The following is a 23,996-nucleotide window of genomic DNA, read 5'->3' as shown; positions in this document are numbered from 1 at the left end:
TTCATCATCAACAAGCTAAAATAAGCACACAATATAAAAATTCTCAAAGTTTCAGAAAATCTACAATCAGGTATACATTTTTTATACATCAAGGTTGTAACTAACTCTTCCTCATTTTCAATCATAGCCAATATAAGAAGATAAGTCTTCTCCTTAACCAAATCACAAGTCAGCCACAACAAAATGAAAAGGAAAACAATAGAAAAATAATAAAATGCAGGAGAAATCAAACCAACACCGACCAATTAATTATAAGATTCAAAAGGTACCTACCTAATCAAGAAGACACCACCTTTAGCCCCCCAAATTTGTCAACAATTCTACTCTTATCTACCCGAAAAAAATGGAACCTTTCTGCAAAAATATTCTGCGAAGTTAATGATTTTAAAGAATAATAAAAATGGGCAAAATAAATAAAGATAATCATTCTTGTGATTATGTGGATGGTAGGCAATTTTTTAGAAAATAAGTGAGAAGAAAAATGGTCCGCTAAGAAGTATCAAAAGGATAAACCGCGATTTATGTGTAATATCATGTAATAGGCTTTCTTATAAATAGGGAGAGTTAGGATATTGTTGGACTTTAAGTGGTTGGGGGAGAAAGCAAGAGAAATAAATAAATCAGGATTTAAACTTTGGTTTGTTTCCTTTTGGTATGTTCTATGTGCAGAGAGCACGCTGTAGTATGTATGAGAAGAAGATCACTGCCAATCACTATGGATCTTAAGCATCACATGTCAAGTCAAGACAACAGAAGTAATTTCTTGCAGGCAACATGAATACAATCATATTTATGAAGGTGAAACGTGGAGGCTAACTTCTCTTGGCAACCCAAGGTTTGTACCCTCTTTCGGACCTACAAAACTTAAAACATTCCGCTGCAATTTAAAAAATCAAGCCCAGAACTAAAACTCCGAGCTCACTGCCCAATACTACAGCCAAAGATTAAAATAACTAAAATTCCCCTACAGTTAAAATAAATAAACAAAAACATAGAAATAACATACTAATTTTTAAGACAATTTAAGCATTATATAAACAAAAATCATGTACTAAATAACTTCCCAATTGATCCCAAATCATCTTAGCATTGCTGAATGAGAACTCTAGCTTTTAATCAAGGGCTTTGCTTTTTCTTTTGTAAACTCAATGTGGCTGCAATAGTCTCGTTGTTACCATCAGCGGATAGGAATACTGAAAATTTTAAACTTCTAATTTTACCTCTGGGGGTTAAAGGGTCTTTGAGCCTCATTAGTTTATAGTTTGTTTTCAGTAAACCCATCAAATAAAGTCCATATTAGACCAAACTTGAGTGGAGAAAGACCTAATAGGACTTGCCCATGTGCATTGTCACATAGGCATATAAAAGAAGGGTGCCTGGTTGACTGAACAAGGATTTGATGAAATAGAGTTTTATAAAGCAGAACTGAAATTGCCAGCATGATATTAGCAAAAAAACAAAAAAGTGAGGGTTGCTTGTTATCACCATGGTCTTAAATTTCCACGAAATTGTCGAAATTTCCATCAAAATTTCCGATTTCCGTCCCCCTCGAAATCGAAATGGCAGTCGATTTCCGTCTTGCATAATTTCCGTCAAAATCTCAACGAATCATCCGAAATTTATCGAAACCTCAAAATTTTAGCGAAATTTGTCGAAATTTTAACTACACAATGAAATTTCGTCGAAATTCAAACGAGAGATTCAAGAGTGAAGTGAAATTTCTCTTTTAATTTATTTTATTGAAACAAAAGGTTACCACAAGTGCTTTTGAAATTATATGAAAAAATAAACTTATAGTAATCTTTTATTTAACCATTCATGTCTAAATTATCAATATTTGTATAATAAATAATATTTAAATGAATTATGAATTTCATTTGCATTAACTGAATCTATTTAATGTACATTACCTTACAAACATGTTTGATACAAATACTATTTTAAAACTTTTCCACCCTATACAAAATATAGTTGTATTTAATTTGTAATATATTAGTCTTAAAACTTATATTATTATATTTGTTAACCATTTCTAAAGTTTCACAAAGAATTCCATGTTTTACTACTAGTTTCCGTTATTTTTTCAAATCGAAATCGAAATTGACATCGAAATTGAAATTTCCGTCGAAATTTCCGTACTTTTGGAGCTTCGAAATTTGAGTCGAAATCGAAATTTAAGACCTTGGTTATCACTAGCCAAAATTAAGAAAATAAAAACCAGATATAAAACCTTAAAAAATAAAAATAGCAGCTTAGCTAGTTATATTCCCACAACGCCAAAACTGAATAAACTTTTAAAAAAAACTGATTGAGCACATAACCATTTTTTGTCATTAGGTCACATAACAATTAAATAACATACCATCCTTCAATCACGATAAATTTTCCATCATTCACGAAACAATTTAATGGTACCCATGGTCTTAAATTTCCACGAAATTGTCGAAATTTCCGTCGAAATTTCCGATTTCCGTCACGCTCGAAATCGAAATGGCAGTCAATTTCCGTCTTGCATAATTTCCGTCGAAATCTCAACGAATCATCCGAAATTTATCGAAATTTTAACTATGTAATGAAATTTTGTCGAAATTCAAATGAGAGATTCAAAAGTGAAGTGAAATTTCTCTTTTAATTTATTTTATTGAAACAAAAGGTTATCACAAGTGCCTTTAAAATTATATGAAAAAATTAACTTATAGTAATATTTTATTTAACCATTCATGTCTAAATTATCAATATTTGTAAAATAAATAATTTTTAAATGATTTATGAATTTCATTTGCATTAACTGAATATGTTTAATGTACATTATCTTACAAGCATGTTTGATACACATACTATTTTACGACTTTTCCACTTCATACAAAACATAGATGTATTTAATTTGTAATATATTAGTCTTAAAACTTATATTATTATGTTTGTTAATCATTTCTAAAGTTTCACAAATAATTTCATGCTTTACTACTAGTTTCCGTTATTTTTTCAAATTGAAATCGAAATTGACATCGAAATCGAAATTTCCGTCGAAATTTCCATTATTTTGGAGCTTCGAAATTTGAGTCGAAATCGAAATTTAAGACCTTGATGGTACCATTATAAAGCCTTAGTAAATGAAACACTAGAAATAATTACAAAGCTTGAATCAATTAAAATATGATTATAATAATGAAAACATTTTTTGCATTAAAACGCCAAGAACAATACTAATTTATATGAAAGTTGAAACATTTTTTTAATGAAGTTTCTTGTTCTTTAAAATTTTTAGAAATTTACAGGAAATTCTCTTTCTCTAAAAGCCTTGGATTTTGATTTATATTGGATTTGGATAAGACGTAATATAAACTTGTATTTAAACATTTCAAAACCCACCCAAATCAAAACGCAGGATTTTGTTTTTATTTTTATGTGTGATGATTTATCCCAAAAAAACAAATATTAACATTAAACTTCTGCAGAAATAGGTTCCGACGAAAACAAAATCTGGAAAATGTACCTTTAAATTGTTGCCACAAAACTAGGAATGAACAACAAAAGCTGAAAGCTAGCAACAAGAACAAACATATTATAAACAACAAGGCCACTACTTTTTGTAGTCAAACAAAAGAAAAATGGAAATGATACCAAATAGCACCTTACTAGAAGAAACAAGGATGAAAATAATTGTCGAAAGAAAAGGCAGAACAAGCTGCATGTTCACACACACACACGTGTGCGGCGATAGAGGACTCGGGAATTAGTGTTTTTTCCATTCTTACACGGCCACATGAATAGCATAGTTGTACTTGAAGATTCATGCATTACCTAAAATTGAAACATAGATGTCTTGATGAATGAGAGAGAAATTTCAATGAGAAATTAAAAGCGCTAAAGGCTGACGAATAAGGAGGTTAATGGCAAATTCTCTCTCTCTCTCTCTCTCTCTCTCTCCCAATCAATTTCAAGATCTCACGAAGATGATTGCTTTGCAGATTCGAGCTCATTCTCCAACGGAAACATTTTTTAAAAGTTTTCTAACATATCAAGGGGCAGAATTTATTTTAATATTTTATTTAAACAAAAAATAGTAACATCTGTACACATAATTCTCTTGAAATTATATAATTTTTTCTTATAATTTAATTAAAAAAATAAATATTTAATAAATTATAAGTTTTATATCAAGGGGCATATTAATAATTTTATATTTTTTAAATATGATAAATTTTCATAAAACCTAAGAATTTTGACAGCAATGCCTCATGCAATATTAATATTAGAGGTTACTCTCATCTTTCAAATAATAAATTATTGTGATTACAATAATATATATCAATAAAAAAAATAAAAGTAATATTAATATCATTTTTATCATATAACTTGAAAGTTGAAATTTTAGGACCATGCATATTGTGCATATTATTTTGATTTACTATATTCAAGTATCAAAATTTTTTATTTATGGCGGTTGGGATTTTAAGGATGCATATAACAGAGTTTTATATTGGCAATATAATTATTTTTCGAATATTGTTTACACATGAATTGAGCTTATTATAGTCATCTAAACACTATATCAGTATGAACACATTGTTGGAAATTTTATAATGGAAATCAAATAAAATTTTTTATTGTTAGATAATGTTGTTTTTCAATAATAGTTTTGATTTTGCTATCATACGAGAACTAATGGTATATAGCGTAAAACTAAAAATTTGAACAAATTATCTTTGCCTTAGTCACTAGACACTTTCATCTTATGCCATGTGTTTGTATATTTATTTTTCCACATTTCATATTTGACATAATACAACTCTCTTAATTTTTCAACCTAGTATCACTTAAGTTATATGTACACCAGATTTTACAATGTCTACACACTCCAATATTAGTAGTAATAATATAATTGCTTTTAAAAAATACGAACAACTAATATAATTGTCTCTAAGTAGTAAAATAAGAATCACTAAAGACATTTGATAAGTTGTATGAATTCATTTGAACAGGCATGGTTATTTATAATGTGTGTAGAAAACTTACTATAGTCTAAATTTTAATAGTAAGAACAAATTGTTAATTATTTAAGAAATTTTGCATATATCGCAACTAGTACTTGTCTAAGAGCAAGAGTAGTCTTTTCTTTTGGATAAATTTTCTTTTTCGAAATATAAAAATTTGACTATAGTAAAGATTAGGAGACATAATGGAAGCCTAAATGGGACTAATCTCAGCATGAATAATTTTAATTTATTTTAATTCTCCAAAGACGGTTTATATTAATTGATTTTTTGCTTGTTTTTTTAGATATATTTCCGGAATGGCTGATCAATTAATTTAATGAACTAAAATATTTTATTTATCGTGGGGTTTAATTTGCATGGACCCACGGAAAGAAAATTTAATGTGGTAAATTTATAAATCCTTAATTAGATAACGTTTTTATGTTTGATTCTAAACTATTTATTTACTAAAAATTAAAAACGACTTCTGAGGGCCCATATTTGATCAGCAAAATTTATTATGGATAATGATAATATATCATATTTGAACTAATAAAAGTTAAAGATATATTTTTAGTAATGTTATAATAATATAATTAATAATGATTAAGCATATTATGATGACAATATTACAATACAATTGTTGTGTTACATTATGATACAACTATTATTATTTTCATATTAACAGTTTATATTTAATTAGCTAAAATTTTAATACTATTCAAAAACATAATTAAGAACATAAATTGTTTCTAATTTTCAAGTATGTGTTCCTATAAAACAAATAAAAGAGAGGGTAGTTCTATAGGTGATTTGGGGAAAGACACTTTTTTAGGTGTAAATAAAAAGATTTTTGAATGTAATCAGGATGCGGGAATACTGTGGGCTACATGGTAATGGAGGGTTGCCAATTATAGTAAAAGTGGGTTATGTAGGTTGCAAGAGGAGGGAGTTATCTTTTTGGTAAATTTTAGGGAATGTCTGTGACATTTTTAAAACCTTAAGGGAGGTTAATATAATTTTTGAAATCTCATGAGAGGTCCCTATTTGTTTCTTATTTAGGAGTCTTTTATTAGTATGAATTGTAGTTGGATTGAAGTTAGGTCTAAAATTTAAATTTGATATAATATTGATGTTAATGTGAATCTAGAGTAGTTTATGTTTGAATTTACGTGAGAGTTTTAGTTTTAATTTTCATTTTATTTTTAATTAATTTAATTAATTAATGAGGTGAAAGTGTTAATATTGAATTTTGCATGTTATGCAGATGTTTGAGAGTGCACATAGTAAGCTATTTACAACTCGCATGTCTAATATGACTAAAATAAATGACTAGATAGTCTAAGGATTTTGTTTATAAATATTTATTTGTTTATTTATCCTATTCCATATATATATATATATGAGAAAAAAGGTCGTACCCAATGCACAAGGCTCCCACTTTAAGTTAGGATATATATATATATATAGAGAGAGAGAGAGAGAGTGTAGACTAAACATAGGATAAAATAACTACTTAATGGTACCATTATAAAGCCTTAGTAAATCAAGCACTAGAAATAAATACAAAGCTTGAATCAAATAAAATATTATTATAATATTGAAAACATTTTTTTGCATTAGTACTCCAAGCACAATACTATTTTATTTGAAGGTTGAAACAGTTTTTGAATGAAATTTCTTGTTCTTTAACATTTTTAGAAATTTAAAGGAAATTCTCTTTCTCTAGAATCCTTGGATTTTGATTTATATTGCACTTGGATAAGATGTAATATAAAATTATATTTAAATATGTTGAAATCCACCCAAATTCAAAGGCAGGATAATAATTTTTTTTTATGTGCGATAATTTTATCCCTAAAAAAAAAGCTTCAATATTATATTGCCACCAAAAAAAAAAAAAAATCTGAAAAATCTACCTTTAAATTGTTGCTACAAAACCTCATAAACAACAAAAGCTGAAAACAGAAAAAAAAATAAAATGGAAATGATATCAAATAGCACCTTAGTAGAACAAACAAGCACCAATCTAATGTCGTAAAAAAAGGCAGAACAAGCTGCATGTTCACACACACGTGTGCGCCCGATAGACGACTCAGGCATCAGTGTTTTTTCCATTCTTACACAGTCACTTGAATAGAATAGTTGTAATTAAAGATTCATGCATTACCTAAAATTGAAACCTAGATGTCTTGATAAATGAGAGAGATTAATTTCAATAACGAATTAAGCACTAAAGGCAAAGAAAACTTACGAATAAGGAGGTTCATGGCAAAGTCAGCTCCAAAGCATCCTCCCAGGGATATCTAGTTCATTGCAGAGGAGAAAACAGAACTTAAAAAACAAATTGAAACCATTTGAAAAAATATGAAGGCAATTGTCATTGAAACTAAATTTGAAAATATGAAGTCAATCATCTAACAATGGTTCATCTAATAAGATTATGTTTTCTCTAAAAAGTCATAAGAAATCAAGATAATGAGGAATTTAAGAATTATGTGACAAAATATTATGTGTCCGACTCACAGTTGTTGTTGAATTGAATTACAATAGAAGGGCTTTTTTCAATTTTCACTTTTTAATTTTATTAATTCATTTATTTCCTAGGCTCACTTTTTAATTTTTGATAAATATAATTTTACTAAAAAAGGAGAGAAAAAAACAGCAAAGAGTGGGAAAAAAAACAAGGAGAATAAAATGTTTTTTCCTTTACAAAATGAAAATAGCTACAGAATCAAAAAAAAACAAACACAAACCCAAGATGCCACAAGCAACACCACTCAACTCCAAGGGAGGTTATTAGAAGTAGCCACACCTTTAAGTATTTTGGCAATCCTCCATTATAACAATATGCAGAACAACATTTTCCTATCTTTTACCTAATCAAACCCTAAACAAAATGGGGCAACAAGTCTTGAACGTGGTTCCTAAGTTTCTCCAAAAATACCAAACAACTTCTTTTCAAGCGCCAAGTGAAACAAATGTGGAGAAGTCTCCCCACTCCTCAAACAAAGGACTTGTTACAATTTTTACTGCTAATAATAAATTTGATCCCGAAAGTAAGGAATATCCCGTTACACCAAAGATGCGGTTGACACAGCCAAAACCACACATGTATCCCAAGTCATTCTCTTTTGAAGCAAGTCATTGGTATTGATTTCCAAGGATCATATTAAGACTCCACATGATTCAACTAACCAAATCACTCCCTTAAACCATTATGAAACCGAACTTTCAGTTCACCACAAATTTGAACTAAAATCAAACCAATTTAAGTGGGTTAATTGAACTTTGGTTAACTAAAATTCCCCTACAGTTAAAATAAATAAATAAATGAATAAAAACATAGAAATAACATACTAATTTTTAAGACAACTTAAGCAATATATAAACAAAAATCCTACAATGTACTAAATAACCTCCCAATTGATCCCAAATCATCTTAGCATTGCTGAATGAGAACTCTAGCTTTTAATCAAGGGCTTTGCTTTTTCTTTTGTAAACTCAGTGTGGCTACAATAGTCTCGTTGTTCCCATCAGTAGATAGTAATACTGAAAATTTTAAAATTCTAATTTTACCTCTTAAAGGGTCTTTGAGCCTCATTAGTTTATAGTTTGTTTCCAGTAACCCCATCAAATACAGTCCATATTAGACCAAACTTGAGTGGGAGAAAGACCTAACAGGACTTGCCCATGTGCATTGTCACATAGGCATATAAAAGAAGGGTGCCTGGGCACACTCGTCTAGTTGACTGAACAAGAATTGGATGAAACTGAGTATTATAATGCAGAACTGAAATTGCCAGCATGATATTAGCAAAAAAACAAAAAAGTGAGGGTTGCTTGTCATCACTTACCAAAATTATGAAAATAAAAACCAGACATAGAACCTTAAAAAATAAAAATAGCAGCGTAGCTAGTTGTATTCCCACAACGCCAAAACTGAACAAACTAAAAAAAAAAAAAAAACTGATTGAGCACATAACCATTTTTTGTCATTAGGCCACATAACAATTAATTAACATACCATCCTTCAATCATGATAAATTTTCCATCATTCACGTAACAATTTAATGGTACCATTATAAAGCCTTAGTAAATGAAGCACTAGAAATAAATACAAAGCTTGAATCAATTAAAATATGATTATAATAATGAAAACATTTTTTGCATTAGTACTCCAAGAACAATACTATTTTATATGAAGGTTGCAACATTTTTTTAATGAAGTTTCTTGTTCTTTAAAATTTTTAGAAATTTACAGGAAATTCTCTTTCTCTAAAAGCCTTGGATTTTGATTTATATTGGATTTCGATAAGATGTAATATAAAATTGTATTTAAATATTTCAAAATCCACCCAGATCCAAACGCAGGATTTCATTTTTATTTTTACGTGTGATGATTTATCCCAAAAAAAAAATTAATATTAAACTTCTGCAGAAATAGGTTGCCACAAAAACAAAATCTGGAAAATCTAACTTTAAATTGTTGCCACAAAACTAGGAATAAACAACAAAATCTGAAAGCTAGCAACAAGGACAAACATATTATAAACAACAAGGCCACTACTTTTTGTAGTCAAACAAAAAAAAATGTAAATGATACCAAATAGCACCTTAGTAGAAGAAACAAGCACCAAACTAATGTCGAAAGAAAAGGCAGAACAAGCTGCATGTTCACACACACACACACACACGTGTGCGCCCGATAGAAGACTCAGGAATGAGTGTTTTTTCCATTCTTACACGGCCACATGAATAGGCTGACAAATAAGGAGGATAATGGCAAATTCGGCTCCAAAGCATCCTCACAAGGATCTCTAGTTCAGTGCAGAGAAGAAAACAGAACTTAGAAAAAACATTGAAACCATTTGAAAAAATATGAAGGCAATGTCATTGAAACTAAATTTGAAAAATATATAGTCAATCATCTAACAATGGATCATCTAATAAGATTCTTTTTTCTCTAAATAAGTCATAAGAAATCAAGATAATGAGGATTTTAATAATTATGCGATAAAATATTATGTGAGAGACTCACAGTGGTTGAATTCAATTACAATAGAAGGGTTTTTTTCCATTTTCTCTTTTAAATTTTATCAATTAAGTTATTTTCTAGGCACATTCTACTAAAAAAGGAGACAAAAATACAACAAGCACAGACTATGTCTTTAGCAATCTTCATTGCAACGAAGCACACTTTTTTTTTAAAATGCCTACTAGAAGTAAAATAGGTCAAGATCTACAGATATTCTTGGGTAAAATTTTGCGGAGTTGAACAAACATGCCCATCTCTCTCCCACACTCAATCACCCTTTCTTATTGATATGCAGGTAATATGACACTACTGGAGCTGTAATAAAAAATAGTTGAGACCAACTCTGTAGAATCCATATGTTCCTTTTTGCTTCAACAACATAGCATATAACATCTAAACATTACCCAATAACATATAACATATAGCCCATCCAATTGAAAATATGGTAGACCCTGTTATGCAACTTCACGCAGAGATGAAGATTCTCCAAAAAAAAAAAAAGTCGGGGAGGGGGGGAGTCTGCTGAAGGATGCAAGAATTCGGAATTGAAAAGGAGAACAATTCAATGAAAAGGAAAAGGAAAAGGAAAACAAACCAAAAGGAAGGACATCTCTCAAGAAACCAGTCATCAATTCAAGCGTCAAGAAAAAGAAGTGAGTGATAACGAGATGCATTAACACATTAAAGCCTTGGACGCGTGATTCGAGAATATCCAAATAAACCAAAACAAAACTGCAAAAACCCTAGAAGCAAAACCCTAGGCAAAAATAATCCACAATAAACAAGACTCAAACCCTAGTCTAAAATAACGAATCCAAAGTGAATAAAGCAAAAATCACAGTGAAACACAAACGAAAGCGCAGATTCAAATTGCAAGAAAACAAGCAAACGGCCGCCGGCATCGATAAAAGAAAGTGCCGCGAAATCATGGGATCTAAGTAGATTAATTGAAGACAGAAAGAAAGAGAAGTTAGAATATACCTAACGACATGGGGATCCCTAGATAACATCCGCAACAAAGAAACCTCGTGGAGAATGGTGGGAGGGACGCCTTCGTCGTCCTCGTGGAGGCGGGTCTCTCCAGGGCCACGGTCTTCCCCGTCGCCATCTCTCTTGCTCTGTAAACCCTCCCTCCCTCCCTCCCTCTCTCTCTCTCTCTCTCTCTCTCTGTAAACGCCTTCGTCGTCCTTGTGCAGGCGGGTCTTCTCCACGGCCACGATCTTCCCCGTCGCCTTCTCTCGCTCTGTAAACCCTCCCTCTCTCTCTCTCTCTCTCTCCCCCTAACAATTTCAAGATCTCACGAAGCTGATTGCTTTGGAAGCCGTATTATATAACCATTTGCAGATTCGGTCTCGTTCTCTAACGGCAACATTTTTTAAAAGTTTGAATTTGTTCTAATATGTTATTTAAACAAAAATTAGTATACACATAATTTTCTTGAAATTATATATATTTTTCTTATAAATTAATTTAAAAAATAAATATTTAATAAATTATAAGTATTGATATTTAGCATATTAATAATTTTAAATTTTTTAAACATGATTAATTTTCGTAATTTATATTTAATCAGCTAAAATTTTAATACTATTTGAATACATAATTAAGAACTTAAATTGTTTCTAATTTTCATGTATGTGTTCATGCAAGACAAATAAAATAGAGGGTAGTTCTATAAGTGATTTGGGGAAAGACACATTTTCAGGTGTAAATAAAAATATTTTTGAATGTAATGAGGATGGACGAGGGCTATAAGGTAGATCGCACTGTAATAGAGGGTTGTCAATTATAATAAAAGTGGGTTGCAAGAGGAGGAAGGAGTGAAGTGTGTGTGCAAATTCAAAATGATTTAAGAGAAAGTTTGTATCTTTTTGGTAAATTTTAGGAAATGTCTGTGACATTTTTGTGAAAATTTTAAAACCTTAAGGAGGTTATAATATTTTTTGAAATCTCATGAGAGTCCTTATTTATCTCTTATTTAGGAGTCTTTTATTAGTAATTGAATTGGAGTTGGATTGAAGTTAGGTCTAAAATTTAAATTTGATATAATTGATGTTAATGTGAATCTAGAGTAGTTTATGTTTGAATTTACGTGAGAGTTTTAATTTTCATTTTATTTTTAATTAATTTAATTAATTAGTGAGGTGAAAGTGTTAATATTGAATTTTGCATGTTATGTAGATATTTGAGAGTGCACATGGTAAGCTATTTACAACTCACACCTCTAATATAAATAAATAAATTTATTTATTTATCATATTATATATATATATATATAGAGAGAGAGAGAGAGAGTAGACTAAACATAGAATAAAATAACTAGAGCAGCCCCCATGGGCATGGAGCAGCAGAAATGCATCAGCACGTAAGAAGGAGCATCGGGGGTTCAAGTCTAGGTAGATAGACTCACGGAACTAACGGTACCTGTGGATGGTAAGAATTTACTCTATAAGCCAGCGGGGACCGTAGATGGTAGTGGAGATGTGTCCCGGGGGTCGGCTTGACTGAATGTCCAAATGATGCATGGAAGTCGTGTCCGCATTTTGGACTTTATCTGATCAGCGAGAGTTAGGAGAAAGACGTTGATCCGTAAGTTTGATACCAAGGAGTCCGAAGGGCTTGTTGGTCGCTGGAGTCTAGCTTCTCAAATGCATCCATCGCCAACGATTTCTCCATTCTCTCTCTCTCTCTCTCTCTCTCTCTCTCTCTCTCTCTCTCTCTCTCCCAATTAATTTCAAGATCTCACGACAATGATTGCTTTGGAAGTCATATTGTATAACCCTTTGCATATTCGAGCTCATTCTCTAACGGCAGCATTTTTTAAAAGTTTTCTAACATATCAAGTACAAACATAATTTATTCTAATATTTTATTTAAACAAAAAATAATAACATCACTATACATAATTTTCTTGAAATTTTTATAATTTAATTAAAAAATATATATTTAATAAAAAATAAAGTCATTTACAAATTATAAGTATTGACATTTAGCATATTAATAATTTTAAATTTTTTAAATATGATAAATTTTCATAAAACCTAAGAATTTTGCTATTAGTTATATGTAAAGCGAGATTGGTCCTCACCATCAATTACGATTTTATAGTTGGGTGCCTTTTCTCGAGCTTTGTATTTTTTTTAGTTATTAGAAATTTTACACTCGCCCACCATTTGGGGCTAGGGTTGTAATTTTTATTTTTAAATGTATCTGTAAATTACTATTTTTGTCCAAAGTCTTTGAATTATTTAAAGGTGGTGGGTTCCCACACAAATGCAGTCATTCATGTGTTGTCACCTTTAAGTAAGGTTTGTTGTCTTGTTGCGTCGGCTCGTCTGTCCCAAATAGAGTATTATTTAATATTTTATTTAAATTAATAATAAAACGGTAAAAACCTCTTTGTATTGAAGTAATTGTATTTTGATAAATATTATGACCTTAAAATCAAATATTAACTTGAAATTACTTGATCTTTGGTTGAGACACAACAAGACCATTTCTTTTTTATTTCGGGAGTTTGAATTATTTCTTCAATTTTTTTATGATATATTTCTCTTGATAATTGTTTTATATGTTTTCTTTTTTGTCTTATTAAATTAATTCTTTTGACTGCTAAATCTTTCAATGTATTTACTTCTTTTTCTTTTATTTTGTCAATGAATTCAAACATAATTTCTTGACCACTAATTTGTGTATGAATACCATATTCATTTACTTGAAATGGATAAATTAATGTAAAAAATGGTGTTCCTAAAATAATTTCTTGTTTCATATTTTTGACAAATATGAAAGTAGTTTTTTAACAAATTTCTTTATTACAAATATGAACGTCTAAAATTTTGTATTGTATTTGTAGTCTTGCATTATTTGCTTCATATAACTGCGTTGTAATTTTTTTATAGTATTGAGTTGGAATAAGTCTTTCTTAAACACAGTTTATGTCTACTCCAGTGTCCAATAAGGCACAGGCAACAAGAACAAATGTCTTATTAATAACAATTTTAACTTCTGTATAGCATTTGTGAATACTGACTTTTGACAAATATCATAAAAAAGCTTATCTTTCAAAGTCAACTTGAAAATCATTTGTTTCATCTTCAGATTCTATAATGGCTTTTCCTTTGTCACAAAATGTATTAACCTTGATTTGTAAATTTTTCATCTCAAATTTTATCTTGCTTATTTCTTCCTTTGTATTATTTACTTCTTGTTGTAAATCTTGAATAGTTGGTTGATTATTTGTATTATTAACTACAAGTTCTCTTTCTTTATATCTGTTGATAATATCTGTAATATCATATCCCTTTTGAAACTTGGGTTTTTTTTCTTTAGTTAATTGTTGCTTTAATTTTGTTAAATATTTATTTTTAACTTTTGGATCTTCAATGTGTTCTATCATTTATATCAATGTCTGGTTTAATATAATGTTCGTCAAAAACTTCACCCATTTTTGGTTCATTCACTTTGATAAAAAAAATTTAATAAGTTTTCCAAAATGGTTTTTATCGTGATTCAAGTTTTTCGGTCCTGAAATCTACATTTTTCCAAAAACAATTCAAAATGATTTTGAATTATTTCAAAAAAAAAATTCATCCTCCTTGGAACCAGTTTCGCTTTTATGGATTTGTGGTTTTCCCACTAAGAAACCAAACATCTTCAAAGTTTAAGAAAGAAAATGACATATTTTTTAAAACAAATACTTATTTACCCTTTTGACTTTTAAAATATAAACAAACTTTTAATGGACATATTAAATAGGTAGGTATGGGTGTTGCATTTATCCATTTAATTTTAAAGCATGTGAAAGCAATTGTTGAATAGCAATGAAACTTATGACTTCAAATATTACCATTGCCACATCTTTCAATCATCCTTTGAGGTCATTTGATATGTTGCTCAATTGGAAAATATAGAAATTACATTAGTAATTATGTAATATTGTAATTGAATTTCAAATAATTGGTTTAGTCAATATTAATTATGAACCTAAATAATTGCGTACATCTAAATCGAACCAATTATGTAATTTCATATATGTATTAATTGGTGAGAATTTATTAACCATATGCAAGAAGTTCGAACCAGATATGGAAATCCTTAGAGAAAATTATAAGCATAAGTTAAATAAAAACAATCGAGACAAATTCTTCAAAAAATATAATTGTCCCAGCAAGCTTTTAATGACCCATTAAATCCTTTAATAAGTATGGTCGCTTCTGTTGGTTCTTCAGCTCTTGGATTTGTTATTTTGAAAGCAGTGACTGCTACTGTCATTTGTTGGACTAATGTAGTAATTTGGTATTCCGTATATCTATCTAAATTCCATTCATGTAAATTACTTCCAAAACTTCTATATGACCTCGTAGGTTCATCTTCAAATAATAAACTTGGAAGTGTCGGTTTTTTGAAATATGTTTTGACACTTTTGTTTTTCCAAGAATTGTTGTCTATTTTAGTTATTTCCAAATCACTTTCTTCTTTAAAACTTCTTTCTAGATTTTGAATAGCTTCTTTTGTTAATAATGATACAGGCTTATTGACAATTTTGACTAAGTATTCTTCATTAATTTCTATTGAACCCTTTTGTTTAATTATTTGAGCTTCTGTTCTGGACATTTTCAAGATTTCTTTTGGATCTTGTTTAGGTAAATCCTTACCATTCCAATTGGCTAATTTTTTTTTCAATATTTTCTAAATAAAATTGAATTTCTTTCTTATCTGATCTTTTGCTTGATGAAGATTCTTTTTGTTCTATTTTTACTTCTTTTAAAAACTTTCCTATTTTCTTGATATTTTGAACCAGCCTATCCATAATCTTTCTAATTTTTTTCTTATTCTTGCAGGTTTTAATCTTCCTAATTGGGACCACCCTATAAGCTCTCCTGGCTTAACAGGCTGACCATCGGATTTTCACTGATTGATCAACACTTAATGAAAGTAAAACATGCAATTTTTCAAAAAAAAAATTGAAAAGAAAATGAATAGTTCTGGCTCTGATACCAAAACGTGCTAGATCACTCAAACAAGAAAGTAAATTGGACAATTTTGAATCATTCTAGCAAACAGGCAGACAAAGCAAACAAATTCAAACAATTTCTATTGCAGAGGTTCAACCATTATGGTTGCAACTGCAAAGCATACTTATGAAATAAAGAAAATAATTATAAAACAAACTTGTATTGAATTGAAAACTTACTTAAGTTTTATTAATTGATTATTTACATGACAAAAAACCTATGGACGAAGTATGAGAGAGAGAAAGAGGGAGAGAGAGAGAGAGAGAGAGTTGGGTGGAGCTTGAAGACTTAGACTTTCTCTAATAGAAACCCCCAACTTGGTGCGAGTTACAAATGAAAGAAAAACTCTTATTTATAGACTTTAAGGCTCGGACGTCAAACAATTTGGAATTCGGGATGAGTTAGTGGGGGTACTCTTTGGGCCCCATCGACCACTAAATTCAACACTAGACCCATTATAGGACAAACAAGCCAACGCAACAAGACTACAAACCTTACTTAAAGGTGACAACACATGAACGGTTGCATTTGTGTGGGAACCCACCACCTATAAATAATTCAAAGACTCTTGACAAAAATAGTAATTTACAGATACATTTAAAAATAAAAATTACAACCCTGGCCCCAAATGGTAAACATGTGTAAAATTTCTAATAACTAAAAAAAATACAAAGCTGGAGAAAAGGCACCCAGTTGTAAAATCATAATTAATGGAGATGAGGACTTCTCTTTGCCTTTTTTTGATAATGGGAGATAATGAGTTGATGTGTCATTGTCATCTTTGAAAAAGTGGCCGCAACTTTTGACAATTGAGACTTCAAATTATTTCTTCTTAGTAGATCTTTGGTCTTTTGATCTTACCTTCTCAGTTATTGGATTATCCTTTTGAAAAAAATCATACCAGTTCTCGATATCTGATCCTAAAAGATTGAGACCAACAGATTTGGGAGAATCTGGCACTGTTGAATCAGAATCTGACGATTCTAGTTGGGCAATCATTTTGATTAACTTATTCTTCATATTGTTGGACTTTAATCTTCTTGAGCTTATTGAAACGGTGTCTTTTTCTTCAAAGACTTTCTTATTACCTTTTGCTTTTGGAAAAGATTCTTGAGGGATAGCAAAGGAATTCTGACAAGAAGCTTGTGCCGGACAAATTCTGACCTTTCCTTTTGGCATGGTGAATTTATCCCACCATCTAACTTTGCAAGCTCTTCCAACGGCTTTTGAAAAACAAATTCTATTTTCTTCTGGAGGAACAATTAGAATCTCATTCCAAAGAAGTTTCTTTGGTTGAGATACTAACGAGGTACGCTCATTATTAGCTTGTAATAATGATGTTGATCCTTTCAGACTTCCTTTGATAGCATTTGGAAAAACTGTCAAAGTTGTTACTTATAATAAACTCTGTAAATCATTTCAAGTTATGAAGATCTATTATCCATATTATAATTTTTTGTTTGAATATCTAATGTTAAATGCTTGTATATTGATTCATCATGGAGGTTTGCCCTAATATTTGGATAACATTCAAAGTAAATTGGACCTTTAGCTATGTTTGATTCTAGCATTCCTAATAAGGGATCATTGAACTCATGAAGTTTGAACCAGATATGGAAATCCTTAGAGAAGATTATAAGCATAAGTTAAATAAAAACACTGAGACAAATTTTTCAAAACATATAATAAGGAAGAAAGAGAGAAAATAAAGACAGAATGGTGAGAAGAAATGCAAAAAACTCAAAAGAATATTTTATTTTTCAAATATTTAAAAGATAGGCGAGCAATTATTGTTATTCATAATAATAAAAAGAGTTGGAAGTTGTTTGATAATAATTATGTTTCGTCAACGCATCCTCCAACAGATACTTTCAAATTGATTACAAGGGAACCGAAGTGTAACACCCCGACCCTCTAAGTGGGCTACTAATCCATTCATTTACCTGCTAACCAACATTCTAATGTCATTTATGCAGCGGAAAACATAATTATAATCTTTCAACAAATATAATACAAGAATTTTCTAAATCTATCTATATACCACAATAAACCATGCATTCACCTGCATTCACGTATATATATATCTCCAAAACATAACCTACACTTCCAATATTCACAACCATCCATTTCTCATAAGATTTAAAACATAAAACATAAAATATAAAATATAAAATATTTACATCCCAAAATGTTATCAAAATTATACCCTTTTCTTTCCATAACCCAAAAATGTTATATCCAACTCGAGCTCTCTAAGCTCGATTTCGTGGAGGTCCTGGAAAAGATAAGTTCATATTTGGGTGAGATATATCTCAGTAAGGGAAGAAACAATATATTAAAACAAAGTGTGACCAACATGAGGTCTGTAAATAACATAAGTATACATTTCCATCATTTGCAAATCATTAGCATAATTTCTAAAATCATTTCTTGTTCCTAATCAAACATATGCAAGACATTTTACCCACAAGATTACCCAAGGATAGGGGTGATTACCCACTCATATAAGTAGCACCCCTCTGCTTTGATACTTTAGGTAACCCAAAGGTCACAATTAAAGCATACCAGAACACTCACCTTACTTAGTAAGCCCCTAGGTAATGATGTAATCTCGTACTCACACAATTCATATAAAGGTTTACCAGTGGAGGCCTCGAGAATAAGGAAATCTTCTCGCCTATACAAATAGCTTCCCTCTACCCTAACACGTTATGCAGCCTAGTGCCCATCTGATACTTACCAGGGCACTCATTTTTATTAACAAGCCCTCGGGTGAAGAGTTTGCTCCGCCCAAACGTAACACATTTTACTAACATACATACTGATAATATCATAATACATTATTATGTCCGTCGTTATCCTGTAATTCTTAACTGTTCATGTTCTTAACTTAATCATTTCATAGCATTTCACCTTATATGGCTTATTTTTATTTCATCACATTTCATATTTCCTTATCATTCTCATAGTCTTCTAATTACAACAGCTCCCTTTTGGTTGTTATTTCTACAGCTCGCTTTTGGCTGTCATTAACATGATCTACAGCTCCCTTTTGGCTATTATAAGTATAATCCACAACACCTTTTTGACTGTCATAAACATGATCCACAACTCCCTTTTAGCTGCCATAAACGTGATTCATAGCTCCCTTTTGGTTGTCGTAAACATGGTTGCATTAACAAACTCATGCAGCACATTCCATATAACATTTCATTTTAGTGCATTTCCTGCATATCATGCATCTCATACATATAAAATAGTCTCATACAAGGTTCAATTTACTCATGCCACACTATTTAGTAGAAAAATTCATATATATATATATATATATATGTATTCCCCATAAAATAAGCCAACCCGCATTTAACATTTATATACTCAAAATATATATTTCTTATCTTACATAATTATTCTGAAAATATCTTTCACTTTCATCAGTTCATTTTCGCATATACGTATCTAATAAACAGCTCTAAGTTCGAAAAACATAATTTAGATGGTTGACATTTTAAACTCATACCAAAACATAGAGACGTATATATAACACAATTCATTTTCCATTAAATTCATAAAAAAAATTGATTTAATTTATATTTTTTCTCTTACCTGGTTTCTTGAACTACGCCAACAAGGACCCCAAAAAGTTACCTGCGGCGCTCACCCGACTCTTGAATAAAAAATTCTAGTTCGTGTTGACTTAATAGGTCATATCCGATTTTGATAATGACAAATACTCTTGGTATTTGATGACTTTCGAGTTTGCGTGCACGTATATAATTAGCAGTTCAACTAATGGAACTTGAAGACTCAAAGTTTAAAGACCCAGAATGTAATTCATGTTATATTTTGGGCCTGTAATCTCTGCATATCATGCATTTAGGTTTTGTAAGCTCAAAAAGACCGTAGTTTGACCATAGGGACCGAATGACTTTAGGGCATGGTCGATCGACGTCAGGTTTTTGGGCGTACTTGAAAAGACCCTAGGTTCCTACACATTGTGCACAAAGTCCCCTTAATCACGTACATTATCAGAGGAAAGAATTGAAATAAAATTGGACAAAATAGGAAAAGTATGAGAGAGCTTGGGCAACCGAACCCTAGGTGAACAAATCACCTCGCCCACCCAAACCCTTTGAAAGTTACATTCCACCAACTCGGGCGACTGAGCGATTTAGTTAAAAAACAGCCTCGGGCGACCGAACACACAAGTTCAGGCCATTGAACCTATGATCGGGCACCCGAATATACAAAAACATGTTTTCGACTTTGATTCAGACCACCGAACTAGAACTCGGGCTGCCGAACCTATGTAAGGGCCTTTTATGAATGTGTCTGTTCGGGCGACCAAACCACGGTTCAGCCACCCAAACCTCGGCGGGTTAAAATTAATTTAACTGAGGTAAAATTAGGTTAAGTTGGGTTAAATGTGCTAAAGCCTTTTTGAACTTTTCTAATAATACCCAATAGGTCCCAAACGATTATATTTTTGACCTAACCTATAAATATGGGTTCATTTGTGAGGATTAGTGAGAGATTAGCAAAAATCATTATCCAAAAATCCTCTCTATTTCGAAATCCCACTTTGCTCAAATACCTTCAAATACTCATTCCTTTAATAAATCTTTGTATTGTAAGAGCTTAGTAAGTGTGCTTGTAATTGCTCGATAGTGCTAAATACTCCCACTTGCTTGTGTGATTGAGATATTGTTTTTTAGGAGTTTAGCTTAGGTTTATCCCACAAATTTTTATACTATAAATCTTGTGTTGGGATAACCTGGTAAGTTTAGGATATTTGCATTATTATTGCAAGTGTCCAATAGTTTGGTTTTTGTTGTGCAAATATTTTTCAAACAAACAAAACATTTTCAAACTAGTATTGTGCGTATTTCATTAAGGAAAATCTTATTGAATTAGTTTGATTATCTAATTCATATCTTTGGAATATTGATTTGCTACTGAACTGTGCATTGCTTAGATTCCAAAATACTACTTGTTTTGAACACTCTTGAGCATATCACTGATTATACCATATTGAGTGTTGTTAGCACAACTATTTGCATCATTGAGCTAACATGACCTTTATTATTGATGTGTATGTGATTACGCTTATTGGGTACATATCTGCTTTACATGAAAGCACAATCACTATACCATTTTAGTGAAAATACTACTGTATTTTCAGGCGTGGCCTGAAGGGATTTGATCTAACCCAGAAGGATCAGGTTGGGGTCAGCCCTGTGAATTTGACCTAGGGCCTTCTCCGCCCCACAAGGAGAGTTTGTAAAGATTGAGGTCAGCCCTGTGCTAATTGACCTGGTTGTATTAGGTGCCGCTCCACCCGTTAAGTGAGCCATTAGTGGAATTCTTGTGCTGGTATAGCCAAGGCAGGAACGTAGGCACAGTTGGCAGAACCCCGATAACATTTCTTGTGCATACTTTTAATTTTTGCATTTTAAATTCTAGCACATGAATGTTTATATTTTACTATTGTGAATGATTGGGTTTATATTTGCATAGATAGACCTTAGGTTGAGTAAAACAGCTGTTAAACCAATTGACCTAGGAAGGAATTTTTAAATACCTAATTCACCCCCCTTTTGGGAATACACCAAAGCTAACAATTGGTATCAGAGCCACGTAGTATAGACTAGCTGTTTTTTTGTAAAAGATCGCAATGACTCAATTTGGTGTATCCCCATTCGGTGAGGGACTGTCACTTTCCAGTCCTCCATTATTTTGTGGTGTCAATTACACTACGTGGAAAATTAGAATGACCATATTTTTGAAATCTATGAACTGGAGGGTCTAACTTGTGACTGCTAAAGGAAGATGTGCACAAATAAATGAAAATGATTTTAATATGATTAATGCTAATGTCATGGATATATTGTATTGTGCTTTAGAGACTAATATTTTTATTGAGATTGTGGCATGTAGTAGTGCATAGGAAATCTAGGATGAACTCGAAAGGAAATATGGAGAATCCCAGGAGAATGAAACCACCACTCAGGAAGTGGTAAATGACACGATAATTGCATTAACAGACAGTGAGGTATATGTTCCTATCTCAGCCTCCGTAGATGATTTTGTTGCTGAATGCTATGATGTATCTAATGCTGAATCATCTGCTAACTATTGTGATAGTACCATTATTGATGCATTTGATGATTCTCATGTTGAATATTGGAATATATCAAGTAATGAATCATCTGAGTACCCTTGTGATTATTATGCTATTAGCTCATATGATATGTGATGCATGTTGTGATGACTCTTGTGCCAAATCCTGTGATATATTGATGAGTCATCCAATGGTTCTGATGATAATACTGTATGCATTTATTCATATGAATTAGTGATAAATTTTGTGATGAATCATGTATTGAATCTTACAATGAAAGCATGCCCTCACATACATCACTAGAAAATGAATCATTTAAAATGCATAAGACTCTAGTCGGGATGTCTAAGAAGAAAACCTTTTTGAAAAATGAGAGTAATAGGTTGGCAAAACAATTAGAAAAATTAAAAGAGTATCATTTCATGCTTGAAAATAAAAAGGTTAAGAAGATCTTGAAAATCATCTGCTTAGAGAAAGAGATAAATGATTATTCTAGCATAACACTTGAAATTAAAAATGAAAAGAATAATCACAATGAATCCTTAAGAATTAAAAGAAATAAATTTTTCAGAAAGGGTTCATGGTTAGCTCATCAAACCCATAATCATGCTACATCAAGTAAAAATGGAAGAGGCTTAGACAAGAAAATGATTTGGGTAATCATGAAAGCAAACCTCGTAGGACTTAAGGAAAAATGGATTCAAATTGAAATGATCTTCTAGTTAATCTTTCCTTTGTTTCTAGGTTTAAGGGTAGTGATGACCAAAAGGCAAGGATGTGGTACATGCTTAAAATTCCAAAATTTAGTATATGCATTCACTAAACACTATCTTGTTATACTAAGAATCTTTATCTACTTCCAAATGAACATGGCATCTATGCCTGGTATTTAATTGAAAATGCTTAACCCATGCTTAAATATAATACTTTAAGTTAAGCCATTGTTGTCCACTGCACAAAATTAGGGTTCCATCTTATATTATATATCACTATACCCTAAACTTACTTTTGAATGTGAAAAGCCTAAATCAAAATCAAGTCATCACTCTAGGCTTAAAGGATTATTGATCATAAATGACTAATAGATATTGAGTGTTTCTCATAGCTATAACCAAATTAGAGGCATCCACTAGGGGAGTGTTCCCTTTGAGTTTAAATTATAACTCCTCTAATTTTGGTTCATCATCCCATTCATAGGAAATATTTACCATATCACGATCACATCGGGTAAAGATCCATCCTCTCATTGGTTCGTATCCTTGCTCCTCTATGTGATCATATCTGAAGGATACTTTCCAATCACTAAAGAGCAGTGTTCAAAAATTCATATACTCCTATATGCTCCTTGCCCAAGCATGGACATGATTATCATCACAGAAATATTTAAAAAAAAATGTCCTGTCAAATACTCTTCTGAACATAATATAAATTTAATCCTTAAGAGTATTTAATTTATAATTTCCTTCACAAGCACTCAAATCATTAAGTCATATCCTTTAGAGCTTTATGTACTCAAAGATGAGTTGAATGGCTAATATGATCGCCTAGGTTTCAATCCATATAAATATATAAAATTCTACACCTATGCATGTGCAACTTTAAGTCGAAAGCCATTCTAGCTCGAGCCTCTCTCACATATTGAAATATTATTAGAAAAGAGGCAGACATAGGCTTATAACACTAAACGAATATACGTTGTGACTTTTGATCAAATAATCCCAAAGCATTCACGCCAAGATTAAATCACGAAAAATCTAAACACTTGGCAAAGTAATTGAAAAATGAAAAAGGCATAAAATGGATTAGTGCATAACTCAGGGGGAGCATTTATAGTTCATATC

The 23,996-nt window shown here is 31.1% G+C and overlaps 1 protein-coding gene across 28 annotated transcripts in view; it reads right to left on the bottom strand.

Moving 5' to 3' along the window:
- LOC131161489 (uncharacterized) overlaps positions 1 to 23,996 on the bottom strand; it is a 156,970-nt gene that overhangs the window by 39,399 nt on the left and 93,575 nt on the right. For 23 of the 28 annotated variants that reach the window (XR_009138542.1, XR_009138545.1, XR_009138501.1 and 20 more), the window contains exons 1-3: positions 10,999 to 11,332; positions 7,234 to 7,285; positions 274 to 354 (exon numbers count right to left, since the gene is read on the bottom strand). The gene's annotated coding sequence lies outside the window, so the exon portion shown is untranslated. Of the gene's footprint in view, positions 1 to 273; positions 355 to 3,496; positions 3,545 to 3,634; positions 3,805 to 3,879; positions 3,893 to 7,233; positions 7,286 to 10,998 lie in introns of those variants that run through there. The other 5 variants (XR_009138496.1, XR_009138499.1, XR_009138577.1 and 2 more) reach the window with 3 other exon arrangements.

Source organism: Malania oleifera, chromosome 1 (assembly GCF_029873635.1).
Source record: "Malania oleifera isolate guangnan ecotype guangnan chromosome 1, ASM2987363v1, whole genome shotgun sequence".
In the NCBI taxonomy this organism is placed as follows: Eukaryota; Viridiplantae; Streptophyta; class Magnoliopsida; order Santalales; family Ximeniaceae; genus Malania; species Malania oleifera.
This window is presented reverse-complemented; position numbering and strand designations above follow the sequence as displayed.